This window comes from Trichomycterus rosablanca, chromosome 20, assembly GCF_030014385.1.
Source record: "Trichomycterus rosablanca isolate fTriRos1 chromosome 20, fTriRos1.hap1, whole genome shotgun sequence".
Taxonomy (NCBI): domain Eukaryota; kingdom Metazoa; phylum Chordata; class Actinopteri; order Siluriformes; family Trichomycteridae; genus Trichomycterus; species Trichomycterus rosablanca.
Window position 1 is genome coordinate 10,976,800 of NC_086007.1, and position 16,331 is coordinate 10,993,130.

The following is a 16,331-nucleotide window of genomic DNA, read 5'->3' on the forward strand; positions in this document are numbered from 1 at the left end:
CGCTCCCCCCGGGACCCTGATTGGATAAGTGGTTAAGAAAGTGAGTGAGTGAGTATTAATAATAAATATTTAGCTGGTCTAGGATCAATCAATGTAAAAAGCTAAAAGGCTTGTTCAATAGCCAACATTTTTCCATACACATTATTGGCCCTGTCTGATACGCAGTAACAAACCCCAGACGGGATACTAATCCATTGGCCACCCACCACCTCAGACATAGCCAATCATGTCCGTATGTAGATGCCTGACAGACTGATAGCATGATTGGAGTTGACTGTAAACGTTTACTGTACAAACATTTAAATAGTAGGATCCGTATGTTGCTAAGCAGCAGAGACACCAACTGACCTTACGAGCTGCCACCAGATTTGAAATTTCTGCATAATGCGCTGCACATGCACTTAATTAAACACATTTTTAACAAATGGACACCGACGTTCGTATCTTTGAAAGTTCGCAAGTTGAAGCTTTGTATTTTAAAGGGTATGGCCTAAAAATATAATTCTTATTAAATAAAACCTGTAAGTGCATAAATAAATATGCACTTTTATAATTAAACTTGTATTTACACAGAACAGATGATTCCCCCCCCCCCCCCCCAATTTTCCTCCAAATCTAGTCGTATCCAATTACCCGATTGCATTACACTTCCTCTCTACTGATGCTGATACTGATGCTGACCCCACTGCTGATTGAGGAGAGCGAGACTGACACACGCCCCCTCCGACACGTGTGCAGTTGCCGACTGCATCTTTTCACCTGCACGAGGCGAGTTCATATGCGGAACAGCTTTGTGTACGGAGAGCCACACCCTGATCAAGGCATTATTCCTCGACTCTTTGCAGGCGGCATCAATCAGCCAGCAGAGGTCGTAATTGCCTCACTTATGAGGAGTCTCTATCCGGCTCTCACCCTGTACGAACAACAGGCGCCCAGCCCAGCCGGATGGCAGAGCTGAGTTTCGAACCGCCGAGTTTGAAATGTCAGCTCTGGGCACTTCTCTTAAACAAAAGCCCAAGTGCAAATAAAATAGCGCTACATTCTGTCAAAATAGCTCTACTGATGAACTATTATATTTGTTGTTATAAGTAATTAGATTATCTTACCATTAACACATTTGTTAGTTGTCTTGTTAAAAAGTAGCTGTTTATTTATCAAAGTTCAATAACATAGTTGCATGGTTATTGATGCATTCGTCAAATATTTAAACCTCTACTTTATACACATTGCCATGGTGCCACCAATTACATGGTGCCCCCCCCCCTGCCAAGTACAATCACCCTAGTACAATCCAAAATCCAAGTATAAAGCAGACTATGTACAAACAATAGAACCACACTAGTAAATGGAATCAGGCTATATGCTAACCCCTGATGTGTGCTAACCTGCGAACATTTGCATTGACCAATCATCAGATGTGCATGCCCCTATCCCTCTAAGGTTACCTATTAACACTCTCTGCAAATACGTGCACACACACACACACACACACATTTAGTTTGCAAACACTATCCTACATCCCCTTTCCTATTTACGTTCTCTGAAAGCCTGGATGGTAAATGCAGCTTGTGTGAATTCCTGCTCAGTGCAGATGATTGCAACAGTGACTGATGTCCTATCTGGCATTGGGCTAAGTAACAGAAGGGGGAGGAGCTTCCCACTGTACCTCGCTATCCCATCATCACCCGCTGGGGTGCTCAGGCGACCTAATTATGTCCCCTCCCTGTTCTGCCCCCCGTATGAATAATGAAGCAGTCTGTTCAAGCTGTAGAGTGACAGAAACAGTGTGTGTGTGTGTGTGTGTGTGTGTGTGTGTAGGGTAAGCAGGACAGTGGAAAGAACATGCTGAGACTCTCTTCACACTGCCTGTCTCCACAGCTGGGCTCCTCCTCCAGGGCCCTCAGATCCCTGCTAGCATAGATCACACTCTGCACTTGTCTACTTTAGCCAATGTGCAAAAACACCTTAACGTTCCCCTTCACAGGTCACAGAGTCCTCCAACACTCCCTTGCTAATCAGAATTTTTTAAAAATCTATATCACTGTTTTACAGTATTTACTATTGATGCATTGATATAGATAATATTATGATGCACACATAGCAGTAACATTCATATAAAACATGCACTTATTAAAGGTTAGATGAGTGATTATTAATTCTTGTTGCAATTGGAAATACACTGCCTGGCCAAAAAAAAGGTCACACACTCTAATATTTGGTTGGACCACCTTTAGCTTTGATTACGGCACACATTCGCTGTGGCATCGTTTCCACAAGCTTCTGCAATGTCACAACATTTATTTCTGTCCAGAGTTGCATTAATTTTCCCCCAAGATCTTGTATTGATGATGGGAGATTTGGACCACTGCACAAAGTCTTCTCCAGCACATCCCAAAGATTCTCAATGGGGTTCAGGTCTGGACTCTGTGGTTGCCAATCCATGTGTGAAAATGATGTCTCATGCTCCCTGAACCACTCTTTCACAATTTGAGCCCGATGAATCCTGGCATTGTCATCTTGAAATATGCCCGTGCCATCAGGGAAGAAAAATCCATTGATGGAATAACCTGGTCGTTCAGTATATTCAGGTAGTCAGCTGACCCCATTCTTTGGGTACATAACATTGCTGAACCTAGACCTGACCAACTGCAGCAACCCCAGATCACAGCACTGCCCCTACAGGCTTGTACGGTAGGCACTAGGCATGATGGGTGCATCACTTCAGCCGCCTCTCTTCTTACCCTGATGCACCCATCACTCTGGAACAGGGTAGATCTGGTCATCTTTTCCATGTCCACAGGATGTGTTTTTCGACATGGTTGTTTAACAAATGAGAAGCTACTCACTGCATCAGTTAGGGTTAAATAACTTGTTGCCAGCTGAAACATAATCCCCCATGCAGTAATTATCCAATGGGAGGCTCTTACCTATTTGCTTAGTTAAATTCATATTAAAATATTAATATTTAGTAACATTATTGACCAATTTTGACCAATTGACCACATTTGTCAAACTCAAAGCCCACGGGCCAAATCCGGGCCACCACGTCATTTTATGTGGCCCGCGAGAGCTTAAAAGACGTATGATTGTTGTGATGGTTCGAGTAGTTACAGAGACGTACTTGTAATTTAACCAGACACCTGCGCCTTTAAGCAGCAACCGTTGTCATCGTAGTCATGGCAACTAACTTTGACCTTTGCTAAGAAGCCATGTGACTTAAGTTTTAGCAGCAAAGAACGCGGGGTAAATCAGTAGCGTAAAAAATAATAAACAGACGTTAATTCTATTGCAATCTAATACAGAATCATCTGTAAGTAGTAGACATTTATATTCTCAGTTGTTTGTAAGTGTTTAGCGAGTATGTTACAGCGTTTCAGTCACGAATTTACCATAATTCCATAATTAAATACGGTTGTTACGTTACTCTAGCAAGTAGTGTTTTTACTCAAAATGCTAACTCGTTCATATTGTACTAGATGTAACACTTAACTAGAGCTGTGTGCATGTACTGTATTAAGTTTTTTATTGTTTTTATTGTTTGTATTCTGATGCACACAGTGTACAGTTGGGAAGGAAATAAAACCGACCGTAACTGTATTTTGGAGGGAGTGTCTGTCTGTTTGTCTGTCTAGCTGAGAAAGGGGGAAAACTCTTAGCGAGGGCAGAACAATTAAAATACACTGTAAAATCATACATAAACTGCATCTTCCACAATGCATGCCGATTTTGTGACCTGCAAAGTGATCGCATCCCGCCACTAGATGATGTTGAGAAATATTTACAAATAATCCCAAAATGTACAAGAAGGAAAAATTTGAAGCAGAAGGAGGAAATTTAATGAAAGTAAATACAAGTTTGTGCTTGAGGCCGTGTCTGTGGTAAAGGAGTACAATATAAATGTAGATATACATTATAAATATACAGTATCAATTTGGCATTTTGACACCAAACACAGAATTTAGCCTTCAAGAAAAACAACAAATTTAAGGGCCACCATAATGCAGATGTGGCCCTCGGTGAAAATTAGTTTGACACCCCTGCTCTAGACAAATGTCCATGTTCACTATTATTCAACCCCCGGTTTCAATACTTACCGGAACATCATTTTGTCATAATAAACACTAATAAGTAACAGCAATAAGCTAAAAAGCTTCTGACACCCCTCTTGTGGGATCTTTACCCATTCTTCTTATGCAAAAGGTTCCAGCTCATTGAGGTTTGAGTGCTTTCTTTAAAACGCACAAAGTCTCTCTGTGTGATTTAAATCTAAAGACTAAGGGTCACTCCAGGACTGATTCCTTTACCAAGCTTTGGTTGATGTGGGAGTAAGCATGGGATCATTGTCTTGCTGGAAAGTCCAATTATCAGCAAAGTTCAATTCACTACTGAAAGCAGAACAGACAGTCAAGACAGTGACCTACCTCTATGTTTGACCCAAAGATGGGGACTCGAGTCTGTGTTGTCCCATTGAGACTCGTGTAGTAGCCTAAGACTCGTGACTTGACTCGGACTCTAGCCTAAAGTCTTGTGACTTGACTCGGACTCTAGCCTAAAGACTTGTGACTTGACTCGGATTCTAGCCTAAAGACTTGTGACTTGTCTCAGACTCTAGCCTAAAGACTTGTGACTTGATTTAGACTCTAGCCTAAAGACTCGTGACTTGACTCAGACTCTAGCCTAAAGACTCGTGACTTGACTCAGACTCTAGCCTTAAGACTCGTGACTTGACTCAGACTCTAGCCTAAAGACTCGTGACTTGACTCAGACTCTATCCTAAAGACTCGTGACTTGACTCGGACTCGTATTTTGTGACTTGTAAACATTTCTGGTTTGACCATGGGGATGGTATGCTTCTGGCCATTAGCGTCATCTTTCTTGCACCAGACAAGCAGTACTAGTCTCGATTCTTCTTTCTATGGAACTGTTTGACAGAACTTTGCAGGGCTATCCAAATTCCTTCTAGTGTATTCCCGTCAATCCCTCCCAAGCTTCTCGGCCAATAGTGTCATGCATCGTGGAGCCCAGCCATGAAGTCCTTAGTTGTTACGTGATCTTTTACATCATTTATTTTCTTTCTTTATTTGTGCAATCGTACAACTAATAAAGGATTAAAGGATTTAAAGCAAAAACTAGCTCTCCAGAAAGGTTTATAGATTCTTATAAATCTTTATTTTCTTTGGTGGGTTGAATATTTCTGATTGCAACTGTAAAACTGGACATTGTTTCACAGTGAAAAGGGAAGGATAAAAACACAAACCATGCAGAGTTGCACCTGTAAAAGATGGATTTATACTTATTCCCTATCTAAAAATAATTGTGTCGTTGGCTTATTCCTTTTGATTCTCTTAGGCCTTTAAGTAAGAAAGCCACAACTGTGTCTTAAGAGAGGGCCATTTTGAGAGTCGGAAGAAGTATGCTGTTGCTAATTGCTTCTAAAAACAGCCACTCTGTCAGCACTGCTAAAATAATACATGATGTGAGCAACTACATTAGCCTCACAGTTGCTTTTCCCGATGGTAAAAAAAAGAGGAAAACTGCATTTTCCGGGTTGTGTTCAAAACTGGAATTCCTGCTCAAGTGCACGGTCGGTTCTTTGCCTTTCGTTGGCTTTCTATGCTCTTTCCTGGATCCTAAGCTTGTTGAGTGCATCTCCCCGAGGGAGTGTTGGGTTCCACACAATTGCTTCGTGCCCAACACACACCTGTCCCATCTTAACTGCAGCCTGTCAAAGTTGTCTAAACACCACCCGTCTGGAGCCCAGCAAGATTCAATCATCCGGCACTAACACTTTTGCCCCCAAAGCTACCCAAAAAACACCTATCAAATCTTCTTTTGCTTTTCCTTTTCCTCTAAGATACAGCCTTGCCGTGAGTCATGTACTCCGGACTGGAATTAGGAGCCAGGCTGTCTGAAACAACCAGCAAGCACTGCCTCTTTATCACAACCTTCCAGCTCCTCAGAACCCTGATCCAGGTTTCCATTTACAGTCACTACTTTCATCAGCCGAGCCTCACTACTCCACGTGTTCTACCTCCCGCTCTTACTGTACCAGTCCAGAGGCTCTTAAACCGCCTCCAGAAAGCCAGGTGTGATTATTGTTTGAACCTAAGATGTGCGATTGAAACTAATGTTGTATGTCTTTTTATTCACACAAACATTATTAATCATCTCAGCTTTTTCTTTGGCAGTGACCTTATCCATAGCAACAGCAGAATGTTTGATGTTTTACATCATATGCACAATCTGTTCCCTATTTTGTACAGCTGGAATGTTGGTGAGGCAATAGAGCTGTAAAGCCAGAAAACTTTGGCTAAAAACACTCCCTTGTTTTGGCCATATGGCCTTTAGATCCATCTATTAAACCATGTACTAAATATTTAAGATGCACAGGCTTGTAACTCTTCTATGTTTCATTTTCTGTCCTTTTTGCCACGTTTGACCCACAAGTTTCAATGCATGACGATTACTAATCCGGGTAGATGAGAACTAACTTGTGCTTCCACTTAGACACATGAAGCCAGCCACCGCTGATATGCCTGCTACTCATGCTAGGAGAAGCACATATGAGTTGCCAAAGACTGGTTACTGTCACTTTACTTAATAGTGGAGAAGAATTCATTCATATAGAAAGCTCTCCAGGACTTCTAGTGGCATCTTGCTAGAAACTGGGATCAGGACACACCCCTTAATCACTGAATTCAGATATTGCTGTAAACTCAAGCACCAAGCCGTGCAGTCTGCATACAAGTCTCACATCACCAAGCACAATGGGAAGCGTTAGTAGTGTAAAGTACACAATTACTGGACTCTGGAGCAATAAAAATGTGTTCTGTGCTGTAACGAGTCTGTGTTTGGCGTTTACCTGCCTGTCTGCATTGTGCCAACTGTAAAGTTTGGTGGAGGGATAATGCTATGGGGTTGTCTTTTCAGAGATCAGCCTATGCTTCAGCATACCAGGACATTTTGGAGAACTGTATACTTCTAACTTTGTGGGAACAGTTTGGGGAAGGCCTTTTCTTTGTTCCAGCATGACTGTTCATCAGGCATGGTTGAGTGAGCATGGTGTAAAAGAACCTAACTGGCCCAGACAAAGCCCTGATGTTAACCCATTGGAACACCTTTGGCATGAACTAGAACGGAGATTGTGAGCCAGGTCTCTTTTGTACATAAGAGCTCAAAGATGCCAGAGACTGATTAGTGTCACTCTACTTAACAGTGGAAGAGAATTCATTTCTATAGAAAGGTCTCTAGGACTTCTAGAACCAAAAGCAATGTAAAAAGGCATGGTTGGGTGAGCATGGTGTGGAAGAACCTAAGTGGCTCGCACAAAGCCCTGATGTTAACCCATTGGAAGACCTTTGGGATGAACTAGAATGGAGATTGTGAGCCAGGTTCTTTTGTCCAACCTCATTAATGCCCCTCTGAATGAATGGGCAACAATTCCCACAGACACTTCAAAAGTCTTGTAGAAATTAAATGGGTTTTTTTTTGTTTGCCACTTGTCTGTCACCAGTTCTTCCTGTTTAGGAAGTTTGCAATTTTAATATTTTTTATTATAAGTAGGACCTCAGCTGGCACGTGGCTGCACTCATTATCTTATACCAAAAAGCCGGAGGGCACCATCAAGACAAAACCCGTGCACGTTTATGGCCAGAAAACCGCCGGGATTTACAAGCTCCCTTAAGCTGACATAGGAAAATTTACAGCTCCTGTCTGAAAGAACACCATCAGCTGGACTGTCAAGACCAGTTTCATTCCACAGTGTTTGCCAAAACGCATTCATATCATCCTAGCCTGAGCAGGAAGTGACAGGCTCAGGAGTTACAGCACTCCACTTAGAATAACTAGCATCCCATTAGGGACTGAACAGAAGTGTGTCTTTCCTAACAGTGCACAAGTGTAGGAGTCTTTTCACGAGTCAGATTTGGCCTTTCCTCTCTTTCCTGAGGATTGGCATCCAGCACAGGGCGAGCCAGACGTTAGAAGAAGAAGACTGTAGCGTTAAGTGACAAAAGCGCTTCTGAAAGAAGTCTGTCCAGGCTGCACCTGCCCTGTGTGGGAGAGGGAGGTGAAACTGTGAGTAAAAGGAGCTGAAAGCACGGATTGTGTTGCTAGCGGTGCACATGTGGCCTGGTATCATCACCCCCTCTGTAGTGCTTCCCTCAAAATAAAATAAAAAAGGACTGTTATTATGGAAGATGTGTGGACGGAAGGACACCTCTGCATTAGCATTTGTCTTTAAATTCTTACCCATGTGATCGTATTTGAATGAGCCCCAACTGAACTGCACAATTTTGGGGGGCATTTGAATGAATTGGGTGAAAGCTGGGTTAGAAAATAGCAATTAGCAATCAACAAAATAGCAATTAGCTAATTGTCCTTTGTGTCCACAGCTTTAGCTGTAACAAGAGATGTAGCCCACACAGAAATGTAATATATGACATATATGCTCCTATATCAATAATGGTTTTTCCATATATATTACTTGTAGGGTGATATATTATTATAACATACATACATCTGGATATATGTAGATGTAATTTTATACCATATATGAAATACCCATAATAAATGTGTGTATGTACATATGGTATTATATGTTGTATCCATATATGTTAGCATATATATTTAACTAATATATGCAATTTTATTAACATTACATACACCGATCAAACATAACATTATGACCACCTTTCTTTGTGTTGGTCCCCCTTTTGCTGCCAAAACAGCCCTGCAACTGTGATGCACTATGTATTTTAACACCTTTCTATCAGAACCAGCATTAACTTCTTCAGCAATTTGAGCTACAGTAGCTCGTCTGTTGGATCGGACCACACGGGCCAGCCTTCGCTCCCCACATGCATCAATGAGCCTTGGCCGCCCATGACCCTGTTGCCGGTTCACCACTGTTCCTTCCCTGGACCACTTTTGATAGATACTGACCACTGCAGATCAGCGAACACCCCACCAGGGCTGCAGTTTTGGAGATGCTCTGACCCAGTCGTCTAGCCATCACAATTTGGCCTTTGCTCAAACTCACTCAAATCCCCTACACTTGTCCATTTTTCCTGCTTCTAACACATCAACTTTGAGGATAAAATGTTTACTTGCTGCCTAATATATCCCAACCACTAAAAGGTTCCGCGATGAAGAGATAATCAGTGTTATTCACTTCACCTGTCAATGGTCATAATGTTATGCATGGTCGGTGTATATAAAAAAAAAGGCTGTATGCTAACATATATTTAAGGAACTCAGGTGGCACAGCGGGATAATCCGCTTGCACAGGTTCGAATCTCGGCTCTACTACTGGTCGACTGGGCACCCTGTAGCAGGCATAATTGGCTAATGCCTGCAGCAGACAAAACTGGCTTCCAGTCTGCTGGGTGGGAAAGACCGGACTAAGGGGGGTGGAGTTATTTCATATATTTTAGTAACTTAAACATTGAAATATACTTTTTTTGACATATATGTTACTTATATGTCAAAACAAATATATTACTCATACAATAAATGCAGCCCAATACTGGTCATGCATCTACATGCTTCAAATGGTTTAAAGGCTACAGAATACAAACTAAATGTTACCATATTAAATAGACCAAAAGTACTTGAGAAGCTGACATGAGGTCCATAATATCGCTTTAACGATATAGTAAATTAACCATTATTCACAGGAATGCTAACTTTCTTATCTAATAAACCCCACTGGTGGTCTGGGCTAATATAAATACAGAAAAAAAAAACATTTAGTTTGATCAAGGTTGTTTTTTGTCCAAGGTGTTTTGGTAGGAGCTTAATGTACGTAGCTACAGTTTTACAGTGTCGCTAACATCTAACATTCAGCTAGATTTTTTATTTTTTTACATGCTGACTATAAATATGTCAGTCGGTTCAATACAATTATTTTATTTTCACTCTGGCCAGCAGAATGTGCTTGTTACTGATAAGTCTTTGAAGCTAGAACAGCATTTAGCCAAATATCTAAAATGCATACGAGTCATATAATTTAACAGTACTTGGCTACCTATTTTATAGTAAATAAAAAAAATATTAAACACATAGAGATACGGATTAGAGCATGAGAAAATAATCAGTAAGTGCGATTAATTAATCAGTTTATAAAAAACTAGTTAATTCATAATTTTTTTAGCATAGCAAACAAAATCAGTATCTTTGTATTGCAACATGAATCTATAACTTAACAATTGTATTATAATACAAAATCATTCTGCTAAAAACACACATGAGGTAAGCCTATGCTATAAGTTGCTGGGTTTTCCACACTATGTATGTATACTTTATTAATTATATATATATATATATATATATATATAAAGATCAAATGTTAACAAATTTGGAGTTTTATTGTTGAAAATTGTGTTGCTAGTTTAATTTAATTGGTCGGGTCTGAGAGACTGAGAGAGAGAGCTTATAGTCCAGATTTAGCGCCATCTGATTTCCACCTTTTTGGACCTCTCAAAGAAGCTTTAAGGGGAAGAAGATTTTCATGTGATGATGATGTGAAAGCTGTGGTGCATCAGAGGCTACACACTCAACCAAAAACATTTTTGCTGATGGCATTATAAAGTTAATATCGGAAGGTGACTATGTAGAAAAGTGATGTAATTTGTTTTTGAAATTCTTAATAAATAGAGTTAAATAAAATGTGGAAACTTTATGAAGAACACTCATATATAAAAAAATAATATCATGTTTCAAAATCATGCATCAGAGATACTGCCCATTCCCACATGTAAATAATCATTTTTTAAACCAAAAGCAGATGCAACTCTAAAAAAAGTTACAAAATATATATTTAAAAATCACAAGGAAATTAGAAGACAAAGTTTCATCTTCCGTTTGCTTTACTACATGCCTGTCTCAAAAGTAAAATAAAAGGATCACATATCAATAGACTAAACTCTCTCAGAGTCTTCTCCTTAATAGCAGGCTATATCAAATGACTAAAGTCCTGCTGTCTTGATTTGAGTCGCTGCTCAGTCTACTCAGAACCTTCACTATTACATCATCTTAAATCCAGTTCTACAGTAAGAAACTGAAACCTGTCCATTTCATGCATAGAAATGTGCTTAGTTTCACTAGCATTTACTGTGGAATGACTGTGGGGTCAGAGATAATTAGCAGTGTCTGGTCTAGTGCAATTAAAGAAAGCGCACATCCTGTGTGTTGAAGGCGATGTTCCAACAGCTGAGGGCTTTGTTGACCAAAGAAGAAATGCATCATTAGAGCTGGAATATGGGGGATGTTTGTGGGTGTGGTGTGAAAAAAAGGGACAGAGAAAGAGAGACAGAGATAGACATATAGAGAGAAAGAGAGAGAGTTACGGGGTCATTCAGTGGGGATTAAAGAAATGAGGGGGTGAGTGGGAGGAACAGGAGGCAGCTGCAGTACTTGGTCTCTTTTGGGGCTCTCTGGGGCACAGAGGGGGAGCTTTGTCCCATGTCCTAGGAGGCTGGGTGTCCTCCAAAAGAAACCCACCACTTGCCCTCAATGCACCTCTTTGTGACAGCTCACCACATTACCACATTACGTTTTAAAAGGAAGGTGGCCCCATGAACGACAATGCACAAGTCTTTTGTTTAACACTAAACCAGGCAGCATTTCCTCTTTAATCTGTGTATATCTGACTGTTTGGGACATATTCCCATTCTTCATATTCATATTCTCACATCTAATCACATTACGAGAAGGATGGGAACGCCGCAGTACCCGACGTAGTCCAAGCTGTAGCGTAGACGCAATCAGAGAAAGGTGCTCAAGGTCTCGGAGTTCTGTGATTGCCTATCTATCCGAGAAAACACTAAAAAGGCTTGCGGGCAGATGGCCTGATTAGCATAGTAGTATTTGATTTTCATCAAAGCTTTTGGTTCTGTAATTATACTGCCTTCAAAGAATCATTTCTACAGAAAGGCAGCTGTTGGATGACCTGCCACCCTGCCATACTGCGCCTTAGATTGGGGTTTCTGTAATAACTGGCCATTATGTAAAAGTAATAATGATCTCAGGGCGTATCAGACCTGAGGCCTCATTTAATAAATGTTTTTAATAATCAGATTTCATGCATTTCCTCAGGAATTAAAAATGTTATGATCTGAAACTGACATATTTGTAGATAGATAGACATATACAGTGATCAGCCATAACATTAAAACCACCTCCTTGTTTCTACTCTGGAAGCACTGTCCATTTTATCAGCTCCACTTACCATATAGAAGCACTTTAAAGTTCTACAATTACTGACTGTAGTCCATCTATTTCTCTACATACCTTTTTAGCCTGCTTTCACCCTGTTCTTCAATGGTCAGGACCACTACAGAGTAGGTATTATTTGGATGGTGGATCATTCTCAGCACTGCAGTGACACTGACATGATGGTGGTGTGTTAGTGTGTGTTGTCCTGGTATGAGGGGATTAGACACAGCAGCGCTGCTGGAGTTTTTAAATACCATGTCCACTCACTGTCCACTCAAGGTGGTTGGTCCACCTTGCAGATGTAAAGTCAGAGACGATCGCTCATCTATTGCTGCTGTTTGAGTTGGTCATCTTCTAGACCTTCATCAGTGGTCACAGGACGCTGCCCACGGGGTGCCGTTGGCTGGATATTTTTGGTTTGTGGACTATTCTCAGTCCAACAGTGACCGTGAGGTGTTTACAAACTCCAGCAGCGCTGCTGTGTCTGATCCACTCATACCAGCACAACACACACTAACACACCACCACCATGTCAGTGTCACTGCAGTGCTGAGAATGATCCACCACCTAAATAATACCTGCTCTGAAGTGGTCCTGGGAGAGTCCTGACCATTGAAGAACAGCATGAAAGGGGGCTAACAAAGCATGCAGAGAAACAGATGGACTACAGTCAGTAATTGTAGAACTACAAAGTGCTTCTATATGGTAAGTGGAGCTGATAAAATGGAGGTGGTTTTGATGTTATGGTTGATCGGTGTATGATAGATAGCACATTTCTACCAAAAGCAATGCAAGGACTAAATGTTTCATTAGTAAACTCCAGCTGTTAAAAAAAAAAACCACTTGTCTATGAGAGCTGTGTAAGTCTCATTGCGCACTTATATTTGATAATAAAGTGATAGCACAACATGCAGTCCTGTCGCAGCATCAGTGCCTATTGTGCTGTACTCGTTCTTTTTAAATCATGCACGCAAGCAGCGGGACAGCCACGGCTACCTCCTTCCTTTCATCATCCACCTCTCGGCATGAACTTCAAAATGGAGGCAGCCCCGCCGCTCTCTGATTGGTTTTAAGACGATGGGCCCTGAGTGCGGGAGCACGCTTTTCTACTGCAGTCAAGCTACACAGGCTCATGCCGTCTTACCCGTATCCCACAGGGACTGAGCAGGTCCAGGAGAGAGACCATGGAGCTCTGGGATGAGCAGGATAAAGGGGGAACTCTCGCCTTTGGAGACGCGACTTTGGTTTGCATCACCGAGGCGACAGCGTGTGCATGCAAACAGAGCGTATTTTGTGTCGGGGGAAGGAGAGGCGTGTAAAGAGGGGTAAAAAAAAAACAGGACCTTTCTAAAAGCCTGCAGCAGATCTAAACCCAAAATGAAATCATCCCATTTATACAGGATTATGCTTAGCACGTTACTGGGGTACTGATAATCATCTTTATTACCACACTGCACACAATCTGAGACAGGCCTCCTGATGATTGTCGGCATGGCCACGTGGATCAGATCTCCCTGTGTGTGTGTGTGTGTGTGTGATAAATTTATTTACACAAAAAATTTAAATATGAGATTGTGTTAACATCAGTTAGGACTACCAGGAGGTCATTTATATATATACTCCGGCTAGTTTAATATTATTAAATAAAATGAAACATTTGTTTCATTTAGTGTTGCTTATTTTTAACTATGTATGTAATTTTTTAACTTAATTTTTATTTTATTTTTGTTTCAGTCTTTTAACTTTTAGTTTTGTTTTTAGCAAGGTTTGTTGATTTGTTTTTATGTATTTTACTTTCACCTTCACTATTTAAGTTTTAATAGACTAAAAGTTTGGGCAATATTTTGTGTCTGATACTTAAACAGTATTTAAGTAGTACTTAAATACACACTTCTGATTGTGTAACAGAATAATTCATTTTAAAAGCAGTATTTGAAGTTTTTGTTTAATTCTTTTCAAATATTTAGGTTCACATAAATGCAGATCTTGTAACACAGGCTGGACACATGAGAAACAATATCTGGATGTCAAGCTGCCATGATTTAATCGCACCAATAAACAAATGTTCATGATTGCAAATTCAGAAAAAAAAATACAGAGCTCAGCATTTATAACATATCTATAAGATCTACATTAACCTTTTTCAATTGTTTATAAGTATTTTTTTAAGGAGTGTATGTTTATTAAAAAGATATAATGCTGTAGTATGTGTAGAACAAATAGACAGCAGTAAATTATGCCTTGGTTGTTATTAATGTAATTACTCCTATTAAATAACATAAAGAACAAATTATATGCAATTGATATATGTTTTACAGCTTTTAATGTTGCATAAATAAAAAAAAATCAGTTTAACCCTAGAGAAACGAATAAATACTACGTCTTTAGTTGAAATTAAAATTTGTATATGCTAATTTAAACAGTAGTTTGTTTTAGACAGATTCTGTAGTATCAGTACAGTATCAGGATCTAATATGAAACAACCTAACTCATTTTAATATATTTTTTATTATATTGTCAATGTGCCAGGTCACGTTAAACCTTAAACATCATTGCATACTCTGTCCTTTGTAGATCTGTAATAATCTAAAATTAGTAATAAAATGTAATACAATTGTTTATAAAAGATAGTTATAATAACAGTGTTAAAAATAATGGGCTAATAGAATTAAACCAAACAGGCCCTATAATCAATATCTTTAGACCATTGTGGTCGGTGCATGCTTACTAGGCACTTCTTACCCAGCTAGTTCATTTAATTATATCTAAGTTTAATTTAAATGCATTTTAATATTGACGTTATGCAAAGATGAGAACTCTATCTCATCACAAATGAGCATCAGATTTAGACTCATTCTCCATCAGTCATAAGCCTTTCTCAGAAAAAATAAAGAAAACTCTTAAATTAGATTTATCTAACTTCTGCTTGCTAAACACACGGGGGGCTGAACAGATTTACTGATGAGCTAATCAGAAACCGCAAAGAGAGGTGGGTGGCTCTCTCCTGCAGATACAGTCATCAACTCTCAGATGTGTGCTCAGAGAAAGAGATGAAAATGCCACATTTGGATCAGTTATGTAATCTTACTGTAATTTCTAAAGACTTCAGCACAATTGTACGAAATATCTGGCTTTGTCAAAGACTGCTTACTACAGAAATATATAGAACTGATGCAAGTGAATTCAAGTTTCTGTTTGAGCAGATTATTACTCTCACTTTCCTTTACTCCTTCCCCCTGTCTCTCTCTCTCTCTCTCTCTCTCTCTCTCTCTCTCTCGGCCTGTTTCGCTTTCTTTCTCAATTATACACACCTCTGAGGGCAGATGGGAGGCCCGCCTGTTCACCCCACCCCCACTGTCTAGAATTTATACGGTCAATGATGCCAAAGGTCTATTGTCATTAAGAGTGGCCCGGTGCTCTTTATTGTCCTACACAGTTCTAGCCAATGACTGACCATTTAAACAGCTGGATATTCAGTCACTTTCCCCTCCTTCAGTTATTCTCTTACAATAGAAATTCCAAACACAATACATTCATTTAAAACTGTGATCAGTAATAAACACTATATTACTTTTACAATATTACCTAATTATGCATTTATATTAATCATATTTATTTGTTGACATTTGCACCGGACAGACACGGGTGATGTGCAGAGCTTATAGTAAAGGCCTCGTTATCTGCAACCTCAGGCAGCTAAGCCGATCCTTTGTCATGCATGTGTACTGAGCACGGATTGAGGCTCATATTTTTGAAACTCCACACATAAAATTGGCTCACAATCTAAGACCCCCTGCTGATTGCAGCTCCCCATCCTCCCACCAAAAACATAGCGCATTCTAAGCCTCAGTGCTTTTTAACTTTAGCCTGTTTGGTGCCTCATTTAATGATGCCGCCCTGTTTACTAACACCAGATAATGTCCATTCCCCATCATATAATATCAAATAAAAGGGAAGAAGTGAAAACATCGGTTGTATTACTGGTGCCATTACTACCCTTATTCAGACCCTACTAATCACTGACTGTAGTAATCTTTTACTTTTAATTAAAAAGGTGATGGAAAAAACACAGAGAAAATAATGCAATTAAATGATTTCTGTTGCTAAATCACTGA

The 16,331-nt window shown here is 40.0% G+C and overlaps 2 protein-coding genes across 2 annotated transcripts in view; one reads left to right on the forward strand and one right to left on the reverse strand.

The window, feature by feature from the left end:
- Positions 1-16,331, reverse strand: part of nova2 (NOVA alternative splicing regulator 2) — a 67,659-nt gene that overhangs the window by 29,550 nt on the left and 21,778 nt on the right. The window lies entirely within an intron of this gene.
- The window catches only part of blmh (bleomycin hydrolase), an 82,837-nt gene continuing 69,776 nt past the window's right edge, over positions 3,271-16,331 (forward strand). Inside the window, exon 1 of the mRNA XM_063016355.1 lies at positions 3,271-3,310. The gene's annotated coding sequence lies outside the window, so the exon portion shown is untranslated. The remainder of the gene's footprint in view (positions 3,311-16,331) is intronic.